This window comes from Myotis davidii, unplaced genomic scaffold (genome assembly GCF_000327345.1).
Source record: "Myotis davidii unplaced genomic scaffold, ASM32734v1 scaffold71, whole genome shotgun sequence".
Lineage (NCBI taxonomy): Eukaryota > Metazoa > Chordata > Mammalia > Chiroptera > Vespertilionidae > Myotis > Myotis davidii.
The window spans coordinates 763856-779843 of NW_006283588.1; positions in this window are offsets into that span (position 1 = coordinate 763856).

Here is a 15988-nt window from a genome sequence, read left to right on the forward strand (position 1 = left end):
GGCGCTCCCAGCTCTGAGGCTACGGCTGGCTGAAAGCAGGTATCTGGGGTTTGTTTAGCTTCTATAATTGAAACATTGTTGCTTTCAGAGCTCAGAGCCGGGCCGCGGCAGGCGGGGGACCTTGGCTTCCTCCATCACTGGAGCAAGCAAGCCTCATGTTCGCTTCAGCTGTGTGGCTGCTGGTCGCCATCTTGATTGGCAGTTAATTTGCATATCGCCCTGATTAGCCAATGGGAAGCGTAGTGGAGGTATGGTCAATTACCCTTTTTGTCTTTTATTAGATAGGATGTCACCCCAATAAATTTAAAAAATAAAATAAATTCAGAATTTTAAATAAATAAATAAATAAATAACCATTCCAGTGTCTGGGTTACAGATACTGAGTCCTTCCAAGCGCTGTCAATATCTTGAATCAATAAGTTACCTCCCATCTCTGTTGGCAGGCAAGTGCTTCAAATGTCATATGCTAAGAGCTGGGTGACGAGGAGTTAAGAGAAGGATCTGACCCTACACCGAGTCCCTCCAATGAGCTGTTTCCACTTCAAGGTCTTCACAGACAGCTGAGATAAATGCATTTTGACGTGTCCTTGCTGGAAATCAATGGACAAGGGCATCTCTGTGAAATTCCTGGAACCATAAGACTAATAAACTGAAATATTTTGCTGCTGTCAGGCTGGAAGGCTCTTGGAACATTGAATTTAAGCAAGAACATTAAGTTTAGGGTTTTTAATCTTTTGCTATGGGGTAGGACCTGACTGATGAGGACAATGAGATGGAAATGAAAATATACCCAAAGAGCCTTTTAGATCATCTTTATTGTACTTTGTCCCATCAGCATATTCCCTTGGCGTGGTATTCAGGGCAACCAACACAAGAAATCAGAACATACTTGTGAGTCCTTTTCAGTTGTGTTGGGAGGACAAGGACCAGCAAGATAGGTAAGACGGCGTATTTGGGAATGCTCTCCCATCTTGGATGATTTATTTTCCATGATTGTTCTTAAACATAAAAAGATAAAATCATAAATCACAAAAATGGATCTGGAAGTTGGGAAGGATAAAAACTGTTTTTTTTAAATATAATTTTATTGATTTCAGAGAGGAAGGGAGAGAAACAGAAACATCAATGATGAGAGAGACATGTCGATTGGTTGCATCCTGCATGTGCCCCAGCCAGGGGCCAAGCCTGCAACCGAGATACGTGCCCTTGACTGGAATTGAACCCAGAACCCTTCAGTCCACAAGCCAAGGTTCTATCCACTGAGCCAAACAGGCTAGGGCAGAACTGATTTTTATTGATCACATACCATCTGATAGGCACATCACATTTCATATCTCATTTAATCCCCCAAACACCCATAAAGGTAGACAGTCTTACACTAACTTGTTATATGATGCAAATTAAATATCTCTGTTCTTTAAAGTGCCTCAAGTGTTACTTGAGAGCATAAATTCTGATTACCTGAGGGTGTTTGTTGATCTTGAGATGAGGTGAAGTGAGGTATATATTGGAGATGCTAGTGGAAAACTCTGCTTAAGATGGAGAAAAATAGAAAGGATAAGAAGGGTGAAGAAAAAGAAGGGAAAGGAGAAGCTGTTTGCTTCAGCAATAAGGATTTTAAGAAGGAGAAGGAGAAGCAGAAGAAGCTGTTTGAATGATCTGATGATGGAGGGAAGGAAACCAAGAGGCTGGCCTCTGAGAAGACACATCAGGAAGGAAAACAAATGTTTATAGGATTTTAAAAAATAACAGCTTACTTGCTAAGTGCTTTATACTATAAACCATTTCCTCCATTCTTACTCCCATTCTGCCCCCCAACCCTTACTTTTATAAAACCCACACAGGACTTACTTTGTGGATAAATGTTAAGTCTTGCTTTAACAAGGGCATGACTGAGCACAGAGGTTGCCAAGGCCAGAGAGGTGAGGAAGCAGCAACTTTGAACTTCATAGAGTTGGGGCAGTTGAAACACCAAGAGTTTTAGTGATTTACTTCCTCAAGTCATAGCCAGGGAGTGCAGCCAGGAGCTGACACCAGGTGTGTATATCACAGACTTCATCTCCTCTTGTGTCAATACCAGCGGTTCACTGATGTCGTCCCTGGACCAGCAGCAGCAGCCTTGCAAGGGAACCTGTTAGAAATGCAGATTCTCAGGCCCTCACGCACTGAATCAAAACTTGGGTGGGACCCAGAAACCTGCATTTTAACAAGCCCTTCAAGCCCTTCTTCATGCTCAAGTTTGAGAACCATTGTTCTGCAGTATAGACTCTACCACACTGTCTTCCCCAGGGACTTTGGAACCATCAAGGTTCATCCTACAAACAGGAAGTTAAGATTCAGACATGTGAATTGACTTTTCCAAGGTTAAAAGCTAGTTTTTTTCAAAAACAGCTGAAACTAGAACTCCGATTTTTAAAAAGTTTTAAGCCAATCAACTTTCTGCATGTTTGTCACGGTCTCCAAATAATTCACTCTTGACAAGTCCAGTAGGAACTTCTCGATTCCATCTAACCAGTCCTCTTGGCAGTGTTTTAAAGTATTGATCACTCTTCCCTTGCATCTGTTTGACCACTTGGCTTTGATGACACCACACTCTCTTGGTTCATTCTGGTTTACTCTCAGAAAGAAAAGGGCAGCCCCTGACATCAGAAGCCAGCCTGATGTTCCCAGTCAGGCCTGCTGTTCTCTTGTTAATCATAAACAATTTCATAGAACATCAACCTCAGACAAGGCCACTCTGTGACCACTGAGAGAATCAAAACAAAACAACAAAACTGCTTCATAATGCTGTCTTCATATAGCCCTACCTGTGAACATTGTCCAAACCTAAGAAGGCCAGACAACCCCTATCCTGACTAATCCAAGGAACCGCTAGTTCTTTATCAATTACAGCTCTACCTTCACTGTAGTCTTCCCTTATTTTTCCCAGTTTCCTCAGAAACCCAATCATAGAATTATCCTCTCTTCCTGAGAGCACCCAATCCAGACCAAAGGTCTGCTTCACTCCCTCCCTCCCAAACCTAACACACACGTCTAAATCTTCTGAGTCACTCTAACATCCCCTTATTGAGACGCACATAGCTCCCCTTGCTGTGTGTGCTCCCTTCTTGCACTAAGTAATAAACTCAGCTTTTTGAATTAAAGCTGTGTTCCTGGTATCTTTTAAAAAATATTTTTATTGATTTTTAAATATATTTTTATTGAGAGGAAAAAAGAGAGAGAGAGAGATAGAAACATCAACAATGAGAGAGAATCATTGATTGGCTACCTCCTGCATGCCCCCTACTAGGGATTGAGCCCACAACCCAGGCATGTGCCCTGACTGGGAATTGAACCATGACCTCCTGGTTCATAGGTCAATGCTCAACCACTGAACCACGCCCAGCCAGGTTTCCTGGTGTCTTTGGTTAAAAAGCATCAACACTGCTGCTTTTCTTTGTCCCCTTTGCTGAATCATCTTCCTCTTCCAAGTGTCTAGAGCTTAGTTGATTTTTTTCTCTTTTCTTTTCTTTCTTTTTTTTATAATTATTTACTTTTTTCATGAAACTACATTTTTGCTTGGAAGAGCAAATGACAAAAAAACTGTGGTTATTCAGACTTCGGTATTTGGCTAACATTTTCTTGAAAATAGGATAAAGTATGCCTTGTTACTTCAAAGAAAACCAACAGTGTTTTTTTGCTAATGATAAAATTTAACTTTTATTTAAAAACTAAAATTTTGAAGAACTTGTATTCACCATAATGAGCTTGTCAGCTTTCCAATACTTAACAACTTCTCTGACAAGATCAGTGGTTATGTTAATGAATGGATTTTTAAATTTTGTATAATGAAATGTATTGTTAAAATGCATGAGTGAAAGATCTATCAAAAGCACAAGACAGATTAATGGATTTTAATGAATCACTGAACAAAAATTTCATTGATTTCAGATTCTACACTTTTACTCACCTCTATGAAATTAAAACTTACCAGGTTGTACTGTACTATCAAAGGAAAATTTCCACACTTTCCTGAAAAGGCTATTAAAACACTTTCTTTTTCAACTACATATCTGTGTGAGGCCAAATCTTTCTTCATATACATCAATCAAAGCACCACATCACAACAGCTTTCAGAAGCAGAAACATGAACCCAATTCTCTTTTATTAAGCCAAACACTGAAGAGATTTGCAAAAATGTAAAATAATGCCTCTCTTCTCACTATTATTTGAAAATTATAATTATGTTTATAATAAACATGTTATATATGTTAAAATATACATCTTATGGTTATTTTTAATAAATTTAAATATTTCTAAATTTTGTTTTAATTTCTAACATGATATCGATATACATATATAAGTAAAAGCTCTCTAAAGTCCTCTAATTTTTAAAAAAATATATTTTATTGATTTTTAACAGAGAGGAAGGGAGAGAGGTAGAGAGTTAGAAACATCGATGAGAGAGAAACATCGATCAGCTGCCTCCTGCACACCCACCACTGGGGATGTGCCTGCAGCCCAGGTACATGCCCTTGACCGGAATTGAACCTGGGACCCTTCAGTCTGCAGGCCGATGCTCTATCCACTGAGCCAAACTGGTTAGGACAGTCCTCTAATTTTTAAGAGTAAAAAAGAATCCAGAGATCAAGAAATTTGAAAAACATTTTAAAGCATTTTGTCAAATTAACATATAAATTTAATACTGATGGAAGTATAATGCTAAGGGTTTATTTTATGTAATTCAACCAATTCTGAAGTTCATTTGGAAAAGAAAATGTGCATGAATAACCAAGGAAATTTTGAAAAAGTGAATCAATGAATAGGGACATCCCCACTTATACTAAAACATAATATAAAACTATAGCAATTATAACTGTGCAGTATTTGGGTGCAGAGTAGATAAATAAATCAATGGGACAGAAGAGGAAAGTACAGAAATGGATCCTTATAATATGAATATGGAAATTTATTATGATAGAGGCATTCAAATAAGTATGGAAAGATTGCTCAAATGTTGAGACATAATTGGGTAAAACATAATATTAAATCATGTTTTGGTTAAAGTTTTTGTTGCCTCCCCCCCAAAAAATTCACTCAGACTAGCTTAGGATAAAAGGTATTTGGTAAGGGGTATGTGGAGTTCACAAAACATTGCAGTGAATAAGTGAAGAAATAGATTCCAAGCTAAATTTCCAGGAATGATGATCAAAACTGCACCACAGGACTAAACAGCCATGTAATTTTTATTCCCTTACTTACTCGCATGACAGCCTGTTTCATGGTTTTATAATCGAAAAATAAATATTTTATATTTTCTCTTCTATTTATAGAACTAATTACTAAGCCTTCAGTAATAGAGTCAGCATCACCAATTGCCACTTCCCTAATTTCTCCCCAAATAAGTATATTCCTAATTTTCCATCTCCATACAAGCATGAATTTGTGACCAATTAAAGAAACCACAAGGGGCAAGAAATGCATGATGGAAGACTCTAAAAACCCTGTGTTTCCTGAAATAATGCAGCTGTATTGATTTAGAGCAGTTGAATAATTACCATCTCTTCTGTAAATACATCAATCAGACAGAAATAGCTTATGAGAACCGGTGAAAGTGCTGTGACTGTGGGCTAACTAAGAATCATAGAAAGCTTGAAATGGCAACAAAATGAATTTAGGTCAAATTTAAAGCTATATTTCCCATCTGTGAAAGTTATTAAATGTTGTAAGAATTCTAAAACTCTGATGAACACCTTTTCTAAAAAAAGAAAAATTAAAAATTGCAACTTTCTCCATCATCATCAATAGCACTTTAGCCATTTTATGTACATTTTTTAAATGTCTCCCATATGCCAAGTTCTGTGCCTGTCACTAGGAAGTATAAAGATAAATGAGACACAGTCCTACACACAAAGAATGTATCAAACCTGTGGGAGAAATAAAATACACTTATCTATTCATTCATTTGTTGACAAGTATTACTGAGTGCTAATGAATGCCAACACTGGGCAGAGACTAAGGTACAGTGGTGACCAACACTCACCTATGAAAGTGCAGTAAGAAAATAAACTTCTGCAATAGTTTAGAGTAGAGCAAGATTATTCTGCCTGTGGTATGAACCAAAGCTTTGCACAAAGGACATGTGAGCTGAGTCATATGTAGGGGTTTACTAGGTAAAGACATGAAAGGAGGAAATTTCAAGTTGTAGAAGCAGTAGGAGCAAAGGAAGAGAAACGTGATGGCATAGTGCCCACGGCATAGGTGAAACTCAGTACATGATAAACACAATGGGATACAGACTCTAAAAATAACCCCACCCCAAATCTCAATAGTTCACATCACAGATTCAAGCACCTATGAATCTAATAGGTCTGTCTCCGTACAAGATCTCTCTCTCTCTCTCTCTCTCTCTCTCTCTCTCTCTCTCTCTCTCTCTGTGTGTGTGTGTGTGTGTGTGTGTGAGAGAGAGAGAGAGAGAGAGAGAGAGAGAGAGAGAGAGAGAGAAAGAATAGAGGGAGGGAGAGGAAGAGAGAAATTATGTCACAGAAGAGGTTGCAGGGAATAAGGACCAGGACTGGAAAGGATACATCACTTCTGCCCACATTCTATTGGCCAGAACTAAGACACACAGACATGGTCCCATTAAACTGCTAAGGAGCCTTGGCTGTTGAGTCTCCCTGTGGCCAAGGAGGTAAATGGACCTGGTTTGTTGATCGCTTAGCATTATTTCTGCCATAGAGACCAGATTCCCTACAAACATTCATTTAAGAAAACTATTGGGTGGCATTTAAGTATTTAGTATTTAAGTATTGACACACTGAACATTATCACCATCATCATGTATACTGCAAACAAATGTTGAATAACAATTTTTTAAGGTGATGTGCTACTGGTAGACTCTGAAAATGCAATAAATGATAGAATATACAGAAGGGTCAGGGATCAGGGCAAGAGAAACAACACAATGTAACTATGGTAGGTGCCCAAATACAGAGCCACCCTTTGTATGGCTTTAGCTTATAATTCATATGGCATTCTCTGGGCTTCCTTCTATAGTTTTAAGGTAGACTTATAGGCACAGAGACAAATGCACAATATTGCCCTTTGGAAACTCAGAGCAGAGAAAAAGAAAACGGAGGAACTTGAACAGAGAGAAGCATTTGCTCTCGAAGGGAGATGCAATTCCTATGGCTGTCATAGTGATTTATGCAGTAAGGCTTCTGAAGGAAATTACTTGATCTCCTGACAAGGAATGATCTCCTGATCATTACGAATATTGGCGTTAGAGTTAGAACCAAATCTTTTTAAGTCATAACCCCATCATTTACTGGCTTTGGGCAAGTTACTTAAACTTCCGTAAGCTCAGTATCACCTTTTTTTTTTTTTTTTTTAAAAAAAAAAAGGATAATAACACCCATATAGTAATGCTGCTTCAGGTTCTACTGAGAATGACATGAGTTAATGCATCATTGTAGTTCATCCAACACCTGGCACATGATAAATATTTTTAAGTGAAATATTATTATGATGTTAAAAAATCAGATTACTTAACAACATGATGATGTTGCATGAAGATGCAATGTAAAGTAAAAATGGATGCAATGTCATCCCAATTTTGACTTTTAAAATATTAGATTGTTGACACAGAGAGGAAGGAAATGCACCAGAATATTAACAATGATGTCTTTAAGTGGTCCAATTATGGACTTCTTTACTTTTTCACGCAGTTTTGAATTTTCATTTATTTTTAGAGTAAACATTTGTTTCTTCCATATGTAATCCATATCTCAAAATTCCTTACATCTCTTCAATTTTGTATGCACACATAATTGCTTTATTAATGTGATGTGATTACTTTATGTTATTTGCTCAAAAAGACAAGAAGACCCCCTGAGAGATTCTTCACTCTACTCTTGTGTTGGAATAATTGGCCAGCAACATTAAAAATTCATGTCCTGAGAAGCAAATCGTTTTTTTACTCCTAGGGTTTTTCTCTCTCAGTAAATAGGAAAGAGCTAAAATATCTCTTCAAGTCCTTGTTTTTCTCCTTCTTTCTCTAGCATGTACCTGGATGCTGAATCAATACATGTTGGAAAAATTCCAAATAATTTCTAACGATCAGAGACACACAATTCTGGAACCCCAAGCAATTTCAGACTTCTTTAAAAAGCTGAAGCTAAAATATACTCAATTTATACGTGTACAGTAGTTTAGGAATGTAGATATAAACTGAATTTGGGGGGTGGGAGGAACTCTCATTTTTATTTTCATATAAGATGGCTTTCTCTTTCACATGAACATTTCTCTAATCAAGTTAACCCTTGAGTGAAGATAATTCTTTTAACATGTATTCAGTTTGGAGATAGGAAAATTGTGCCTGACATTCTCTTAAAATGTTCTCGTCAGGTTATACTGTTTAATTTCTGATCAGATAGAGTTGAGCTCATGAGGGAAGGCTACCTGCATCACATTACACTTGCCTGCATGTGGCCGGAATAGTAATGCAGAGAAGCTTTTGCCTTGGAGGATGAGAGAGCCACTCTCCAAAATGATGGTCGGGTTTGCTCCTGCAACAATAGAAATGGACTTCCCCACCTGACTGCCCTGGGCATTCCACTTGCACTCTTCCTCTTAGGGAAATATTTTTTTCTGTTTTGTTATTCTTGTTGTATAATATCTATTTGTTTTGCTTTCAGACAAAAAACAAACACAAAAACACCACAACCGCCCCCCCCCCGCCCAAACACCTTATCTGGACTTTTGTGGTGGTTTTGATTACTCAGATTTTTATGCTTTTAATTACCTTCCTACTGATTATCTTTCTTTAAATTGAATTTATTGAGGTGGACATCAGCTAATAAGATGATATAGGTTTCAGGTGTACAAGTCTATCATAGATCTTCTGTATATTGTATTGTGTGCTCACCACCCTAAGTCAAGACGCCTTCCCCTACTGATTATCTTTATTTGCTCATTTTACTTCCTTTTTTTCTTTCATGTTAAATGGGCAAAAGGAAGTACAAAATCCAGGACAGCAGGTATGAGCACAGCCTTATGCCAAACCTATTCCCCCTGATTTTCTGTGCCAGGTTCTTCCTGGTCTCTAAGGCATAGTTTCTGCCCTGGTCTCAGCTGAACTCCTTGAAGAAGGGGATGAGCCAAGCTTTGCCACATTAGTTTATATCTTGGCTTAACGACTATATCCAAACATAACTAGCTTCGTCCCCATTCTACAGAAGATGAAGCCATCCGGAGAAGGAAAGAGAAGCAAGGATTTCGAAGGCTGTGAAAATATCAGCCTCGTTCTCTGTCCACACACCTGCAGAGATTTGGTGTCCCGCCCTTTCTCAACATCCTTTGTAAACACTGCATCAAAGGATGCCAGCCGGGGCAGACGGTGAGGTGTTTCCAGGGCCTGACCTGCTCTCTGAAGCAGGATTTCCTCTGCAAACATCAGTGCACAGTAGGCCGGCCCTTCGCCTGCCTGTCCAGAGACGACAACAACAACTGCTTGAAGTAGCCCTGCTTTCAGGCAGTTCCAACTTCAGGCATCTTTTCCTCTTGTTGAGTCTCAATGTTCTTCCCTGTAACGGGCCTTTGTCTTGTTTATTCCCAGAAGATAAGAATTATACTCTAACAAGTGCAAATATTTTTTAGCAAAATTTTCTTATTGCACAATTTTCTGAAACAATCGTACAGCAAGTTAATGTCTAGTAACATGTATTAGGACCTAACTTAAAATACTAATTTTTTTTTCAAAAGTTGTACCCCAAAAATATCATCAAAGAAAAATAAAAACCACTTCAAAATTCACCCACCATTTCCCCCAGAATATCAAATCTCTAGTAATTACACACACACGAGAGAGAGAGAGAGAGAGAGAGAGAGAGAGAGAGCGCACTCATGCACACTCACACAGAGTGAATCTACTTCTCTATTATTCCTAGAGCTGACTTTCACATAGACTCAAGGTTACCATTAGGTAGGTAGATGCAATGAAGATACTTAGCCAAGGAGAAGACATTTGACTTTACCTAACAAACATGATGTAAATACAACAAGTAATTTAGCTACAAGATAGGACACAGATGACTGTGTCATTCACTTATCACGAATAGTTTTTTGGTAAATAAATGCTGTGGTCATTGTGGTTTCCATACTTAAAACAGCTGGATTTACTGCCACTTCTGCTCTTGAGAATTTAAAATCCTTTTTTTCTTTAGGAACAAGCGGACTTTCCACATGTTGATACTGCTTCTCACACAGTTGATCAGTCGCAGCAGGCACACAATATCAATCAAGTTCGTGAGGAGAGAGTTGTGACTATAATTAGGGATAAACTTCGCTCCAAAACTACACGTAGTCTCTTTCTCTCAAGAAATATGCAAAAAAAAAAAAGAAAAAGAAAAAAGAAATATGCAGAAGAATATGATAATAAAAGTTTCATCACTCAGATAAAACCACTATTAATATTCTGGTATACTTGTCTAGTATTTTCTCCCAATACATGTAAATATTAAATATTTACAAAATAGCGATCCAAAAGCTTTTTCATTTAGCATATTGTTTTCCAGGTCTTTGAATTGTCTTCAAAATAACGGCTCTGTATTTTTCTACATCCTGGATGTTCATTTTTTAAAATATATGACACATCCTCTGTTGTTGGAGTTTATTGTTTAGTCTTTCTTTCTCTACCATGAGAAATATTCCATATTTCCCCTGCTCTGCCCATTCCAAGCCAAAAACAAACAACACACTGGGGGGAAAAAATCAGACCTGAGATTCTTATCTGAGAGTGCTTCTTGAGAAAGAATTATGCAATAATGTCATTAAAAACAAAGATATAAAATAAACCAGGAGACATGTGTCACTTCCTGTTCCAGCAAAAAAGCTGACTCCAGAAACTACAAGATCACAAGTAGAAGATGATGGAAGAGCAACATGGCAGCAATCAAGAGAAAAGGATGCAGAAGTAATGCCCAAATAACTACAGAGAAGGAGCAGAAGTCGGAAAATGACATAAAGGATAGTGCAGGGTGACCCAGTTTCCCGTGTGACAAAAGAAACAATGTTTTATATCTTCAGCAAACTTTATGAGCTATAAAGAAGAGGGCTCATGGATGTGTGGTGGTGAGAAGAGCAAAGTATTAGTGCGTATGAGAACTTTTGCTATAAAGTAAAGGATGTTCTTGACCATGCTACTAGGATAACAAGAAGTAACATGCTGTCATGCTGGCAAAGAAAACAGGATGCGTTTGGAGATAGAAGACCCATGGACTGTGGTCATGGAAACAAAAGCAAACAGCATGAAGTGGCAGTGTGTTGAGATCAGCATGTGAGGGTTTGAATGCCTGCTGTGTACTGAATTCAGTTCTGTGCCATACAGGAAGCGTCCTGCACTTATATGTCAGAAGTAGATGCATATGTTCCCTCGACAAAAACTTATTGATCACTTCCATACGCACAGCTCTGGGCTAACCTGAGGCCACCAAGACGAATCCTACACCCATGTCCCCTCTAGGAGAGACAGGCGACACCTGAAGTCTCATGACACGCTGTACTTGCCTTCCTGATACTTGTTTCAGTTTGGCATCACGCATTTTATTTGTAGTACATGTGATTGTGTGACTAATGCCTGCCATCCCACTAAACCATCAGTTCTAGGAGGTTGGGTCTTTTATTTGTTTTGCTCACCATTGTTTTCCTAGCACAGTGCCTGGCACATCATCCCCAAGTCTTCAATGAAGACTTGGTTGAATAAATAAATGCACCAAGGTAGTATCATGCTAAACTAGTTACAATCATTCAATAAATATGGAATGACTTAGGAGGAGAAATGTGGGTAAAAACACAGCAATATTTTTCGAAGTCTTCATTATAGTAAGACTAGCTAAGGACCCAGAATGGTTCAACAGCCGGTTCTTTGATCAGGGCTTTATGTAGTCAATGCTCAGAGCGGAAATGAATGAAAGAGTTACATAAGCATCATGCAACAGATTTTGAGACTCGTTGTAATATATGAAAATGAACGAGATCCAATATATGCATTGAGCTCTAAGTGCTAAGAACTATGATAGACAATGAGGATAAACTAAATAATGGTCAAACGTTCTAGGAAAATAACTTAGCTGAATTTCTATATACTAGTAAATGCCATATTTTAAGAAACTAGAAGTGTGAAGTTGAGGGCTGCATATGCTGGAGAGATCTTACAATTTTCCTTGAGCCCCAGGAAGTGCATTGGGGCCAGATTGCAAGGGGTGCTGTACCCTACTCCATGGGTTTGTGGAATTGAGTAAGCAATGGAAAGTTGGTAATAGACCTCAAGCAGAAGGGACATGAAATAATTTGGTTTTCGTATTTACTGATTCTGTTTCCTTCCATAATTCCATTAAGTAAGCGGTTAAAAATAATAGCCGCTAAATTCTGGATATAATTTTCATAATGGTTCCAAGGGAAAATGTTATTTTTGTGGAAAAAGATTTATTTTACAAAAAAAAAAGTCAATCGGAAAATGTGATTAGATTTGTAAACATTTGCTTTCAGATAACATCTCTAAGAAGGTGTCTCCCGTGTTTTATGAAGAGGAAAGAAGGCCACTCAGATGGTAGACAGGATAGCGCTTCCTGTACTGGCAGTGGTAGAAACAATCATGTGCTATCGTGCGGTTGTGCTCCTGGAGGTTGTAAAAAAAAGAAACGGGTTATCTACCTTGACATTACTTTGTCATGAGACTGCAAGAGGAAGTAAGGAAGGGAAAATCATAATGTCCACAGCCCTGAACTGGAAGAAGGTGATGGAAGATCAACATGGAAACACAGCAGCCCTGGGTCCTATGGTAAGGTGAGCCTCTCAATTGTCAAGGCATCCATTGCTCCTACAGTGCCACTCGGTCATGCATGCAGCTCACGTAACTGTGTTTTTGCTTCTCCGGGGGCAGTGAACAGAGTGGGTAGGAACACAGGCCCTGGAGCACTCACTGCCTGGGTTCAAATCCAAATCTTGCCTGTAAGACACGGGGGCAGGGAATCTGATTGGTACTGATCATCTTCTATCTGGCAACCTTCTTTGGCCTCTGCCTTGTAGGCCACAGGACAAATAGTGCCTTCTGGTGGTCACGAATCCTTGGCTGAGTTAGTCCCATGATGGGTAGTATGGCACCCTATATGTAAGGGACCACTGCCACTGTCTTTCTCAAAGGAGGGCAGGACAAGCACTCAGAGAACCACGGCCCGCAATCTGCTCCCCAAAAGCTGTGTGCTAGACACAGAGAGTGAATAAACGAATGGAGTTGACTAAACAACATACTAAGAATCAGATGTAATAATATTATACTAGAGGCCCGGTGCACATGCACCTGGTTGCGTCCCTCGGCCTGGCCTGCGGGGATCAGGCCAAAACCCGTCTCTGACATCCCCCGAGGGGTCCAGATTGCGAGAGGGTGGTTCTCATCCGACACAGCCCGGAATTGGACTCCCTCCTCTCTGGTTTCAGGTGCATCCCCTGAGAACCACAGCTGCCAAGTCACCACAGCGTGGCAGCTTCTGCATTGAGCATCTGCCCCCTGGTGGTCAGTGCACGTCATAGCTACTGGTCAGATGGTCTAATGGTCGGATGGTCGGATGGTCGTAAGCTTTTATATATATATAGATATTTATTATTACATAATTATATACAGCAATACAATAGTATATATTATATGTAATAATAAAGGAACCGACTTAACTAAGCAATATAAAATAAAGTGCAAGTTTAGAAAGAAACAGAACACTTGAAAACATTGCTAACACACTTCATGATTAATTATAAGAGAAAACCCCACTGTTTCTATGGAAACTGCATTTATTAGTAATCTTATGTTGGCATCACTAGTATACTTGTTATTGTTTTGTTTCCTTCTTTCCTTTTTTAATACCAAATGTCCATTTTAACAAGCTAAGTTAAGAAATGTCATAGGGTTGGTTGGTTATGTCTATCTGAGAGTAAAAATCATTTAATTTTTTTTCATGAAAATTATCAAACATCACAAATGAGGAGATAATAATATAATAACCCCTTCCATGTACCCACTTAGGATCGGCAACTGCCAATGTCTGACAGTCATATTTTGCCTATGTCTTCCCCCATTTGTTGAAAGATGAAAGTGAAATTCTCATGTACAAAGGAACAAAATGTTACAAGGTCCAGCTTCAAAGAGGAAATGCTTCCAAGTGTATACATTTTCTTTATAGAACATTTTTCTTTCCATTCCTTCAGCCATTACCCAAATTCTGTTAGTGGCCATGGAAATGCCTCCCATGATGGCCTCAAAGAAAGTAATCTCTTTATTTTTTTCCTGCCTCCAAATAAGAAAATGATAACTCAAGCCCACAGACCTCTAGGGACTCCACAGATCTGCTTTAGTCAGTCTGTGAAATCTCAGGAAATGTATGCACATATTTTTACTTTTATTTTTTATACAGGAGAGTTCCAAAGCTTCTATCAGATTCTCCATGGGCCTATTACCTACACATGGTTAGGAACCTCTGCATGTCCTGAAAACATAGCAAACATACTTCCTCACTTTCATTCCTTAGCCCGTTCAGATCAAAATCTGGCACCTGTCACCACCTCCAGGATGCCTTCCCTGACCACCTCACCTATAATTGATTTCCCTCATGTTTTCCTGCAGAATTTAAACCAAGCTACTTTTGTATTTATCACATTCCGTTGAGATCTCATTCACTCAACAGGTATTTATTAGGCACCTACTGTGTGTGTACCATGCGCTACTATATTCATTTAGGTGTGCTTTCTCCTATTGCACTGTTAGAAGAGGGCTAGGACTAGCACAGTATCCAGTATGTATCTGCATCGCAGGAGGGATGGTTGCTGTAGCTCCATTGAATGGAAACAAAAATGAGCAGTGGCACTTCTGTGGGCTGGCATCCAGCTCCAGAAGAACATGTAAAACCAGGCTCATGATTTTTGCTTTTCTTTTTATATGCAAAAAGATGACATTCATGGGAAAAGGAAATGTCAATTTGAATATCCTGGGCATAGTGATAAAGATGCCCAAGCGAAGGTTTCCTCCCCTACACCAATATACCTTGGCACTAGGTAACTCTTCCAGAATCAAACTATATATGCTGACCGCCACTCCCTCTTAGTTCACCAGTGTCTATGTGAGACATACACTTATAATTGCCCCCCCCACAAAACACAACAAAACACACACACACACACACACACACACACACAACACGCCTGGAAAAACAACATGAAGTCCCCCCACACCCATGAAACCAGGAACAGAGCCTCCCACCCAGGGGCAGCAGAGCAGTTACTAAACATGCTAATTTTTCGACATTGGGCACTAGCATCTTTGAAAGTACACAGGCCCCTGGTCATTACTGAGTTGTTTAATAATAGAGGTTGAAGATTATCATGCTAAGGACCTGGCAGAAAGATTTTAGGTAGAACCTTCTAACCTAAGTCCCACCCGCCTTCCCATATAGATGCTACTTTGATGGGGCTAGTTTTGCAAAACTCCTAACAGATTGAGCATCCTGTTTTAGTGAAAAGCTCCGGAGAGTCTACGCGGTGGCACGTGGGACTTAGCCCCTTTGGCGTTCAGTTATCCAAGGTGCACAATGGGGACATTTCCCCTGAAGTAGTTGTTTGCCAGGAGCACACGTGAAAAGACGCGCTAAGGGTAAAGCGTCACGTGGTTGTCAGGTATGACGTTGATGCGCTCCCGGAGGCCCAGGTGTACTCGCCTGGGGTCCTCTCCGTGTGGGACGGGCCACGCCAGGAAGGGGAAACCAGAAGGGCGCGGGGAGGAAGCAGGAAGGTCCCCCATCCCGCGGCAGAGCCTCACTTCCCGGGCACTTTGGGGCGGGGCGTTGCAACCGACTAGCGGGGAGGCAACACTCCTGGGCTCTGCTCCACGCCCAACGCCTCCCCGAGGCTGTCCTCGGGACACCTCCGGGATGGAGAGGGTGGGTCCGGGGGGCGGGGATGGCGATGG